The 12,416-nt window shown below is 46.7% G+C and overlaps 1 protein-coding gene across 6 annotated transcripts in view; it reads right to left on the reverse strand.

Annotated features, from left to right (window-relative positions):
- The window catches only part of OPCML (opioid binding protein/cell adhesion molecule like), a 1,086,020-nt gene that overhangs the window by 1,819 nt on the left and 1,071,785 nt on the right, over positions 1 to 12,416 (reverse strand). The window lies entirely within an intron of this gene.

Genomic DNA, 12,416 nt, shown 5'->3' on the forward strand with positions numbered 1-12,416 from the left:
ATATTCAGGCCTCTGACTTCAGCAATGAGTGTACAACTGTTCCTACCCTGAGAATTTCAACATGGATGCCTTTTCTTCCCCTAATTTATAATGCACATGTTCTTAGGAACTACAAAGTCATGTTTGCTCAGTAGCTGGAAGTCAGACTCATATTACTGTGCATTTTCATTATAGAGTATTCACAAATGGGCAGGATCCAGGGTGTAGCATAATGCCCTGTGTCTCCATGGAGGCTTCTTAAATACTGATGGAAAGAGCCTGATTCTGGGCCTTCTAGCCGTTGCTGACACACATCCTAAGGAATCATACTGCCTGTAGAATTAACTTCAGTTGGAAAGAGCTCAAGGAGAGGCTCAGGGTAATTCTCTCTATATTATCTTCAGCAAAGATGAGTGATTTAGATTTTTAAATATGTTTGTAAGGAAGTGGGCAATGCAGTTTCTTTAAAAGTATTTTTATAAGTATACATGCTTTTCTTCAGAAGTATCTTTTATTCTATATGTGACATTATGACATTTATGAGACCAGCTATATGTGTAGTCTGTATATGTTTTTATTTTATTTACTATGTTGATATTGACTAAAGAAACAATTGAAGCTCTAATCTGCTCCACCTAGAGAGAAAAATGTCTCTAGTGTAGGAATCATTTTATTTCAAGTTCTACCAGTGGACTTAAGCATTTCTGGGGGTGCCAGGCTATCCACACAAGCTGGGCTATAGCTAAAGCAAAGAGGAGAGGAGTTGTGTGTTTAGAAAGCAAAGCATGAAAGAGTGAGGTTTGGAGAGAGGAGGAGGCAAAATCCTATAGAGGAACGAGTGTTTCTGGTGGGGTGCAGGAGGCTCCGTGAAATGGTCAGGGCTCACTGGGTGGAGGTTTGCAGCCACCTGCTTCTGTTGAGTGTTCCAAACAGTGGGAGCCGGAGGGGAGACTCAGTAGACACACAGGATGCTCATCTTGCTCTGGGCGATTTGCACTGTGCTACACTGTGCTGTGTGGCAAGTGTGATTCTAAACACTGAATATCAAACATATACCAAGTCATTGAATCACCACATCAATCCTGTGATGGATGCACGAGCATTATTTCTATTTCATAAAGGGGAGAGGTAGGAACCAAGTGGATAAACTCCTTATCTATAACCACAACACTTCCATAACTCAAGCTGGATTAGAACCGAGGCCCTGTTCCCAGTGTCTGTGTTCTGGATTCCTGCAGCTTTCCTTCTCCTTCTTATCTGTGCATATATCATGTCCACAGTGAGACAAACAATGGCCAGGAACCCACTTTCTCTGTGTGGCTCTGCGGCTCTCTAGCTAAGTGACAGGCCCTTTCTGGGCCCGAGCTCTCCTAGGAGACCAGGTAGGATGGACAAATCTAGGGCCCTGCACCTGTTCGTGTTCTGAGTTATCACATGAAGAGAAACCACGTGTGGGCATTAGAAGGGATGGTAAGCAGCCAGAAGGTCTTCCCCACTTGAGCGAAAACCATCCCCACTGGAGCTTCTGCCCTCCTCTATGCCATCTCCTCCTGAGACAGCAAGAGGCTCTGGAACATTCCTACACCCCAGATTTTCCCTTTTGGGGGCTGCATTTTCTATGCAGCTTCAGGGAATTTTATTCTTTAGGAGGTGTAATGAGCACCTGTTTGTAGTGTCAGAGGATATGGCTATTTACTGCCAAAATGCCTTTGGTCAGTTGTTCTATGAGAAATGGCCAGGCTGTTGTAGCCAGAGAATTCATCTAATCCACCACGACAGAGATTAAAGGTAGCACGGCTTTCATCATACGGATTCTGGACACAGTAGAGATCCGGCAGATAGGCCAGATGCCAGTGGAGTGGGGGCTCCCCGGACGCTCTCAGGCTCTGTTTGGAGCAGGAAGAATTACTCACATCTCTGCCCCTCACTAGGCTGGAAAAGTGTGAGACGAAAGCCATTGGCAATGTACTGGTTCTGTAATTGTATCTTTACGGTAACCCTCTATGACTGGGAATGAGCAAAAGGAAATGTCTAGCTGGGGTTTCTTGCGCCAGGCTTCTGCAAGCTGCAGTTGCTCACCTGACTGGACCATGTGCTTTTCTGTGCTTTAATCTAGGAGTGTTGGGCTGCTGCAGTTTAATTTGGTGTGGTCCCATGACTTCCTGGGGCTCACATTTGGTCCCTTAGGCTGTCATGAAGCTTTTGCAAATGTTAGTTCAATGACTCTGCAGGGCCACCCTGTGTTACAGGATGGGACACCATATACCAGGTCATATCCCTGAGCTCAGCATACCCAGAGCACCCTTGGGGTCAGGCTGAGTATAGTTTTTCTATAGTAAGGAATTCAGGTACTTGAAACCCAAGATGATAATTTCAATAAATAGGGTCACAAGTCAAAATGGTGTTTTCTTTTTTGTTTTGGTGGAAATGGGGAGCAAGGTAGTTTCTTGTGTAAAATCTAGAATCCAAGATTTGGAAATGTATGGTAGATTTTCAATTACGTGTTCTACCTCTGGAAACTGACCCTGCAAAGCACGGAGGTAAAGGCCAAAGGTTTTAAAGGAAGACCAAGGCAGAGAGTTCCTGGCAGTGCAGGTGGATCATCTACCAGGCCTGCGGGAAAGGGTCTCTCTGCTGCCCCGTTTGGGATAACGTCACCGACCGCTTTAAAAGTGCAGCTAATCCTGGCAGCTTTGGAGCTGGACCATTTTGGATGTGAATCCTGATGCCATGGTTTGCCAGTGCTGTGATCTTAGATGAGGTACTTTCAGATTTCTCATTAAAAACAGGGGTAGTAATACTGAGTCTATGGGACTCACTAAAGGATTGGTGTGATTAGTGTAGGGGCTGGTACAAAGTGGTCGGGTTATCATGATGACCGTGCCTATGGAATGAGGTTCCCATGTCCCTCCCTTTCCATTTCTTAGTTGAGATTAATAGTGGCTCATTTTGGTCCTTTCTAAATACATTGGACCTGGGGTTTGAGAGTTGGTGAGGAGGTGATGTAGTTTAAAGCCAAAGTATTTGCTACTGAGAGAGGGAGAAGCTGTCAGTTCTCTGGGGGATGTGGGATATGGAGCAGAGCATTGGTAGAGGGGCCAAAGCCAACACCCCTGGCAAGGTCCAAAGGCAAAGCATCCTTCCTGCAAAGGAAACAGTCACCAAGCCAGCCCCAAAAAGTCACAGCCATTCAACAGCATTTATTGGGCACCTGCTGTGTGCCAGGATCTGTTTTCAGAAAGAAAGAAAGACACAGTCTCTACTTTCAAACAGCTTATACTCCAGGAGGAGCAAGTGTATCCTCTGTCCTGGCCCAAATAAATATCCTCTGTCTGTCCTGGTCCAAATAAATAAACAAACACACAGACAGACAGATACATTTTTAAACTGTCACAGATTCTGGGAAGAAAGCCATTTGAAACAATCCCAAATCCCTTTCATCTCAGGAACATCCTATCTGTTGGAGAGTCATAAGAAGATTGAATTTAAGAGTCAAAGCTGAGTTTGAATTCTGGCTTTGCTAAGGAGGCTTTGGATAAGACAACCAACTTCTCTGAAACAGTTTTTTCTCCGTAATGGGGGAGGGATGGTTTTATCTACTCTTGCTGGGTTGCTCGAAGGACTAGTTAAGATGGTAGGTAAAACAGCCAAGTGTATATAGTAAAGGGGGGATAAATATCAGGTGAATCAGAACTAGGACAAGAACTGCTGATCCCTAAAATAGTATCTGGTGTAATAATCCTACTTTAAAAAGCGACACTCTGAAATACTAGATTCTCAAAGGTTACTGTCAAACACCAGCTGGAAGCATACATGGCCAAGGCTGGTGAGTAAGAGACCTGGTGCTTTCTGAAAGACCCGAGGTGGCTGCTGCCCACAGATAAAAGCTTCCCAAGGAAAGCTGGTTATTCTGCGGAAGTGTATTTAGGAGCCCATTTCTTTCTCTGGGCAAATGCCATGTTTAAGGACCCTTTCTCTATTTATGACTAACAATGACTCCATTCGCCTAGAATGGCTGCTACAAATATCAGACTTAATTAAATACTTTTCAGGGAGAAACTGAAAGTGAGAACAGGTCATTATGGCCTTCCCCATTATTTCAGGCCTTCCTCCTTCACCCTTTTCAATACTAGAAACGAATGGCTTCCTTTACGGCTGACGTTGAGCCTGTTTGGAAATACAAGCTGAGGTGAGGAGGCAAAGCCAAAGACACAAACTCTGAAGGATGATAATGGAAAGAGCAAAACACTTCGAGGACAGATACACAGACAGAAATAAGTTAGCCTTCCGCACAGGAGAGAGAGGGGAGGGGAGAGTGGGCAGAATGGTTAAGAGACAAGCTGTAGCATGTCAATGGCGTGGAGGTCAGTGTGCACCCAGCGTACAGTGGTCCACGGGAGGACCATGTGGTTGGAAGTGAAGCCTGCAGGGAACAGACAAAAGAACAAATACAGTCTACTTGTGAGAAGGTACCTATTTGGGTAAATGAGATACCCTAAACGTTCGATTTTTAAAAAGCAAATTTGGTTGGGGGCTTAAAATAGAATTAAGTCACGCCTCCAAAATAAGAACTTCCAGCCGAGCTTCCCTGCAGCTAAGCATTTGTTACTACATTCGGGACAGGAGACGCATCACCCTCATGAGTGGCAGGTGTTGACAATCACAGTTCTCCCAACTTGGAACAAAGCTCCCAGAAAGCACAGAAGCTTCCCGATGAGATCCTGCCTCCTGAGAGTTTTTGAAGCTTAAAAATGTGGTGTACATGACAGGAGATGAAGGTATTGGAATGTGCTGCTCATTTTTCTTTCCGTGATCGTAATGAAAATATGGCATCGTTCTTTAACAACCGTGGACTCTAGGAGCTCTAATTCTTCTAAAAATGGCAGGTGGTGGGGCGATCGCATTAAAAAAGAAAAGGAAAAAAAAAAAAAAAAGAAAAACACCCACAGGCAAGTTGAACTTGTTGATAGCACAGCGAGATCAATGGAATTTCTGAAGTCTGAGAAGATACAGTTTTGTTCTGAGATTTGGATAGGTTTTGTAAGTATGATTATGAACTCTCTGACCTTCCTAATGAGGAACCAAAAGGATAATGATGTTCTTGGTGATTAAAAGAGGAGCAAGGAAATCTAATTAGAGGATGTATGCGTTATACTTGTTGGTGAAACATAAACCTATTTTCAGCAGTGCCAGCTGATGAAGGCGCATCCTTTCCCTTCAAAGGGAACTTTTCCTCCATTGTCTTTAATTACAGTGGAAAACGTGGCACTGTGTTGTTTTACAAGTGAGATTAGCCGGGCTTTGCAGCCACTGCGACTAACGGCAGATAAAGCGGCAGACGCAGGAACCATCTTTGTTTTGTTCTTTTTTAACACTCCCTGTTTTGTGCTTACCACGGAAACAAAAGCTTAAGAAGTTAATATCAGAAGTTAATTCAGATCTGTCAGCACGTCACAAACCCGAAAGAGACAAGACCTAAGTCTGTGCCGAACCCTGGGCTCTGGTGTCTCTGCTGACATCAGCACACACCCTTGAATGCTCTGTGTTAAATTCTAAGAGCTCAGGCTAATAGCCAGATGTCAGTGATTCAGAGAGAGGAGGGTGGGGTGCGCGTGCACGACAAGGAAGCTCATCAGGAATGAAATGGGAAATGTCTGCATATTTTTTCCTCTAATATGTTGACATTTTGCAGGTTGGGGAAAATATACAAATGATTACTCTGCTGTCATCAGCCAAGAGCAAGGCTGTTTCTCTCCGGCTCATTCCCTCCCACCTGGATTTAAATGGTGGATTTGAAAAATCAAAACCACACATGTTATCAGCGGGAAGTGGCCGCGTGTGTGCAGCTTTTGATGTCGTGGCAAGAAGAAATCAGGGGATGGACATCTTCCTAAACAGTGAATCGGAATGTCTGATACAGTCCCCTCGCAAGAAAGGCAGGGGAGTGCCCTAAATTTCAAATTAGACTTGGACATAGAAGAGGCTGGAATGAAAGGGAAAGACAGAGAAATAGCAGTTTGGCTTCCTTGAGGGGAGAGGACTATAAGTCCTTTTGAATATTTGGCTTTTACTTCGTTAGGGAGAGTCCCCATGGACTAGAAGGTATTGTTAATTCCACACACATTTACTCAGCCACAACCATCACAAGATACAGTATTATGTCCTCTAAGTGCAGAAACAAAATACAAGCCTCAGGGTAAGCCAGCATGAGAGCCCAAAAGATGAAGGATTGATTCTTCTCTGGGGTTCACAAATCCTCTATAAATGGGGTGCCATTGAGCAGAGCCTGGAAGGGTAGGTACGATTTTATCAGGCAGAGAAGAGGGCAAAAATCTCTACCTGTGACCCTCCGGCCCACTTAAAGAGACAGTGTACAAATGGGTTGGGAAGAAACTTGGGGTTAAAGTCAGACAGACATTGGGGGAGGCCTCGTATTGCCACTTGTGTCTATGGTGGGATTCTTCCCGGGTTGGGGCAGTTGGGGAGGATCAGTCACATCATTTACACTCTCTGAGGTCTAGGCTCTTCTTCTGTGAAATGGAAATATTATCTCAAAGGACTCTTGGGTGTCGAAAGTCATGTGTGGCTGATTGTTAATAGCTGGTGGCATCTTTATTCCTCTAGGATTGCACTTAGCATGTTCTATTGCAATCACTTACTGTTTGTAGATCTGAAATGCTATTTGTCCTAGTCCCTTAGTCCTTAGTATAATTCCTTGCATACAGCAGGTGTGAAACAAATGTGTGTTGCCTAGATGATGGATGGGTGCAGAGTGGAAAGGCATGGTTGAAGACTTGGATGTATGAAGGCCTCCTGGACATGGGACAGCCTGGTGGAAGCAGGGAGGCTAGAGGCTAGAAGGGAAGGCTGGCCTCACAGGGAGAATGGCCTTAATGCCATGCTGCTCTGGTAGGAAGAAGTCTTCAGGAACTGAAAGGACAAGGTCTCTACTGAGTTTTGGAAATGTCACTTGGTCCTGCTGTGGCACACAGAGTGGAAAAGGATTATAAGGGAGGGATCTTGGCTGTCCAGGTGAGGTACACGCCACAGTCAGGAGACAGGTCTGCTTGCTGAGACTCATTGGCTCACAGAAGTAAGGGGAGAGAGAGGAAGAGGTCACCGATGGCCACAGAGATTCCTGTGAGAGGGGGCAGGTGAAAGGTGAGGTGCATACACACAGGAGGGAGGGAGGTTCCCAGGACAAAAGTCTGTGTTTGAGATCCCCATGGACTACCTGGGGTTGGGAGGAGGGAGTGGTTTGTAGCTCAGAATCTAAGGGATAACTAGAGGTACAGGTTCAGGAGCTATTAGACTGGTGCCCAGAGGCTTTGATGTGTAAAGAGAAGCTGCTTAAAAAGCACATTCTTGGGACCTTCCCTAGAGATGGGTTTTAATGAGACTGGGTAAGTCTCATGAATCTGCATGTCGGAAGCACCCTGCCTAAGACCACAACAGGCCAAGGATTACTGCTTTGCATGATGCTTGGAGATAGAGAGGAGCCCTTTTCCTCTCCCTGTAACTCTGCTTCCTGGAGAGACTGCTGGGGCGGGTGGCAAAGGAGCCAGAAGAGGATGGAGAGAGGAAAGTAAGAAGAAAGTCACCATCTGGCTAGATCAGAGAAGCTGGAAGTGGGGCACCGACAGGAGGCTGGGCGTTAGAGGGAGACGTGGCAGTGAGCTGAGGCTTTAGTGGGCCCGAGGAAATGGCGACCACAACACTGGCTCTCCCTTTCAGAAGTGTGGGGGTGAAGGGACGAGAAGTCAAGACCTGGTGCATGAAGGGCATTCTGGGAAACATCCTCGGATCCTTTGTGCCCACCCTTCATGACCCAGCCAGAGCCCCTGGGGAAAGCACTGGTGTCTAGGACACCTTACTAAAGGAACAGCAGATGAAGGAGGAGGCAGTGTTGTGGGAGGTGGGTACAAAGGCAGGGTGGGGAAGACACTGTCCGTGGGAATGGGTGTGGTGGGGCACAGGGAGGCCAGCAATGCACCAAATAAGGGCAGCTTATTGCGCAGGCTCTGGCTGGAGGGGCTCAGGTTTGCAGAGCCTCTGACAGGTATGTTTATTTTGGAGGAATGGTCATTAGCAAAAGAAAACATAGCTCTGTCCTCTTGGCTTCCAGGAGCCACTGAGGTGGGCTATGGCCCTGGCTGCTCCGAGGAGGCTAAGCCTTCGCCTCGGGAAAAACTCAGAGCCCAGATGTTGCCTTAACTGGAGAATTTTGCCATTTTCATTTGTAATGACGAGAATCCTGTGAATTGTCCCTACGCCTGATGCTTAACTCTTAATGTAACTAAATTGTGTCGCTCCAATTTCACAGATAAAATGTGAGAAATCTGTTTTTCTCTCTGCAGCATCCCCCCTCCTTCTTGGCTTTGTTTGCGTTCTCTGTCCCTTTCCCCTGCCAGTTCCAGTAATCCAGGCGTTTATATGCCTCATTAAGCTCATCGCGCTCTGCAGCGCAGGGTGTAATCAAGTCCAGAATCTTCCCTCTCTATCCGCTAAGGACAGGGGGTGGGGCCTCTTGCTTAAGACCCAGAGGAGATGATTTGGGTTGGCCAGTTGGGAGAGAGTGAGCGACCTCTCCCGGGGACAGAGCCAGCAAGCTGAGCCCCAAAGTCTACCCAGTGCCAGTGCTCCAGGTGGGCCTTCCGATGGCTGTGTCTACTCCACAAAGCTCACAGAACCTCAGGGAAGGCTGCTTTTCACAGCGCAGGGCACTTGCCGCCATGTCCAAGGTCACCAATGATTGCTTTTTGAGACCTGCCCCTTACCCTATTATGCTACTGTTCCCCGATTCAGAACAGAGACTTAGATTTGTTTTTTCAAATTTGATCGACACTTTATTTCTGTCATGTTGACTTCCACCATTCATTTTTTAAGGCAAAATTATGCTGTTCACTTTAAATAAACCTTTACAAGTAAGGAAGGGCAGTGTCCACCACACTGTCCTGAGCTCTACACTCCCTCCTGCAATTTCTAGCCCTGACAGTTGACCAGGGCCAAGGCAAGTGGGGGGTCTAAACTGCTCCTCTGGGTTAAAGTCTGCCTGAGGGACCACCCTGGCTTTGTGCCTCTGTGAGGGGAAGGCAAGTGGTGTGAGAGGAGGAAGCCTTTCCCCTCGATGCCAACTACAGGTTCATCTCTGAAGATCACCCGCCCCCCGTGCTGCCTCTCACGCGTTTCCTAATCACTTGCTGTTCCATCCCACTCACCCGCCCATTGTCTCCATGCTCTTTGTCTTCTGCATTCTTTTGAAATCGCTTTTATTCCATTTCCCTTTGTTCTTTGCATGTAGGAATGGAAAGTTCTGAAAGGGGGATGTGTGAGAGAGGCACGCTGCGACAGGGGCACAGGGCAGAGGCACAGGGGCACTCTCCAGAGTACAAACACGACATATGCCTGAATGTGGGGTGGGCCTGTTTGGGAAATATGAGTCAGGGGGTTGCAAATGAAAAAATTTCCTTTAAAAGAATGCGCTCAGAGGTAGATGGAAGAGTGAGGAATTTGGTGTGGATGGGTCTGAACAGACTGGTGATGTGAGGATTTATTCAAAAGGCTACCTAGGATATCTACGATGGTTTGCCAAGTATTATGAGTTGGTCTGAAAAAGAAGTGAAGCACTCAGGCCCTGGAATCAAAGTGTACATAGGTTCAAATCTCAGCTCGAGCACTGAGAAGCCGGTGGGATCTGAGCTATGCGCCCAACTTCTCAATTTCCTCATGTGTGAAATCAGGATAAATATAGTACTGACTTCATACAGTCACCAGGGGAGCGGGAACGCATGAAGCACTTAGCCTGGCGGCCCTGTACTGTAAATGACTGGTAATTATTAGTCAAATTATGGGGGCATTGGGGGCTAGGAAGAGCATGCATGGCCAGCAAGAAGGGCAGGTCAGCTGGACACTGGCACTCTGATCTTGGGCTGAAGCTACTGCCACTCAGTCAGTCATCACAGACTTGGGCTTTGTGGGTACCATGGAATATATCCTCTCAAAAATTCCTTCACTAATAAACAACCAGGCCCCAGTGAGATTCAGCCAGCAAGCAGCATAGCCTGGCCTCAAAGGCCCTCTGAGACACAACATCCCTTATTCTGTCCCATCACGTTTCAGTTCCTGATGGCTGACCTTCCGGCATCATTAACACCACCTTTCCACCCTCCATCTCCACGTGTGTGCGTCGCTCATTCACCACACTCTGGCTGACCAGCAGCTGTGTGTGGATCCCTATAGAAAGTCCCAGGGATCAAAGAAGATTCAGTCCCTACATTCATGGAGCTCACTGGCGAAAGAGGAAGATACACTTTCATGAAGCCAACTAAATCAATTGAACCAAAGCAACACTGCAATGAGAAGGGAAGGTCTGTAGAAACAAGGGTTCCATCTGTTGAGTCACTGCTGTCTTATTATCATTCGGGGCAGCGTCTGGGCATGAATGCATGTTTGTTAAATGCTCATCTGTGAGTGTGGCAGCCAGAAGCAAGGTGTGAGAGGATGTGTAGCAGGTGCGTTATCTCCTCTGAGCGGTCAGGAGAGGTTTCCTGCAGGAAGGGATACTGAAAGGTGAGTGGATGCTCACTGGGTGAGGTGAGATAGGGAGAATTAGGGGTGGGTGGTGTGGTCTCAGGGCCCTTCAGAGCAAAAGAAGGCAGTCCTGCTGATTGTGGTAGGGATAGGATGGGTCACTTCACAGCGAGTGAAGTGCCGGGAGGAATCAGCGAGTGAAGTGGCTGGTGCCGGGAGGAATCAGTCTACCTGGCGTGTACGTTGATGACTATTATCTTACTGCTAATCCATGATACTCTATGTCAGTGGGATAGGGAAAGCCATCCCATTTATCTGAGTCCACAGTCTTTGAGGCCTACAGTCTTCGTTGACAAAGTCACACATCTGAACATAGCTTTTATGGGACTACTTACATGGAGGTCCTTATCCAATCCTCTCACCAGCCCTTCCAGGCAGGTGTAAATAGGGCATTGGCATATGGAAGGAAAGGAAGCTCAGCAACATCATGTGACTGATGTGTGGTTGAACTGGGATGTGAATCTGTCTTTGTTATAGAGTCAGTAGATTCTCTCCTAGCAAACTCTTATGTTGAAGCCCTGACCCTCAGTATGGCTGTATTCAGAGGTAGAGACTCTAAGGAGATGAGTAAAGTTAAATGAGGTCATAAGAGCAGTACCCTTCTCTTATACAGTTCATGCCTTCAACAGAAGAGACGTCAGACTCCGCTTCTCTCATGCTTTCACCCTGTGAGCACTCAAGGGAAATGCCATTTGAGGACATAGCAGCGATCTACAGCCAGGAAGTTGGCCTTCACCAGACTGAATTGGCCAAGCCTGGCTCGTGTACTCCCAGTCTTCAGAACTGAGAGATAACATAAATGTCTATTGTTTAAGTAATCCAATCTGTGGTATTTGGCAATGGCACCCTGAGTATACACTGAGGCAGTCTGGGTGTACACTGCTGTCATTATCTGCTATGACACATTTCTTTCCTTGGGTGATGGGGTTGTCAGTCCCAGGCGCTTCTACCGACCATATTCCTTGCCACTGGCAGCCTCGATACCCACAGGGGTAATAGCAGGTCATTGGCAGGGTGGTGCCTTGTCCCGCCCTCTCCTCCCAGTTTTATTAAGACCAGGGAATCAGTGTTCCCAGGCATCAAGACATGGGCAGGGCTGTAGGTTTGTGAGTGTCCTGGGTCAGGAGCGATGAAAGGGGACAGTAGCAGAGCTGATTCTGGGTCTATAAAATTCGCATGTCATCACTTTGCATGTGACTGAGATTGACATCTTATGACAATAGGGCTAGGTGTCTTCTCTCTGTGACAGCAGAGCTGAGTACCTGATGCTGCTTCCCCTAGATGCGTGAGAAAGAGAGTGTGTGTCTGTGCGCATGTGCATGCTTACAGGCTGGGCAAATCCTCCAGTTCCTGGGTCTCCTCCAGTGATCCAGTGTCTATTATTAGCTACGTGGACTTCAGTGTTATCCAAGCTCTTTGGTCCTCCTCCTACTTATCTAGAAAATGGGGTTAATAACCTGCCTTGCACAGCATGACACAAGCCTAGAAACCAGTAAATATTTGGTAAATAGTAGACATTGCCATTATGAATAACGATCCCATGCACTTCTATCTTAAAGTTCTAGAACTAATCATTAGCCCTCTTTGCCTTGGGCTAAAAGAATAAAACATTCATACTAGGGTGACTTCTCCACGGAGACATTCATCTAATAATCCATTTGGTCTCTGGGCCGGCTTGCTCCTGGTGTTGCTGTGTGCAGAAATAGCAGAATGCTCATTCTTTTCAGTAGAAGTTTATTGTTTTGGGAGCAAAATCCCCTTCCCCTGAAATCTATAACTGAGCATGTGAGAGGCATCATCTTCTACATGCTTGCTACCTAAACTGTGCAAACCCAGCCCCTTGAGGT

Source organism: Otolemur garnettii, unplaced genomic scaffold (genome assembly GCF_000181295.1).
Source record: "Otolemur garnettii isolate 467f Iridium unplaced genomic scaffold, OtoGar3 scaffold00097, whole genome shotgun sequence".
Taxonomy (NCBI): domain Eukaryota; kingdom Metazoa; phylum Chordata; class Mammalia; order Primates; family Galagidae; genus Otolemur; species Otolemur garnettii.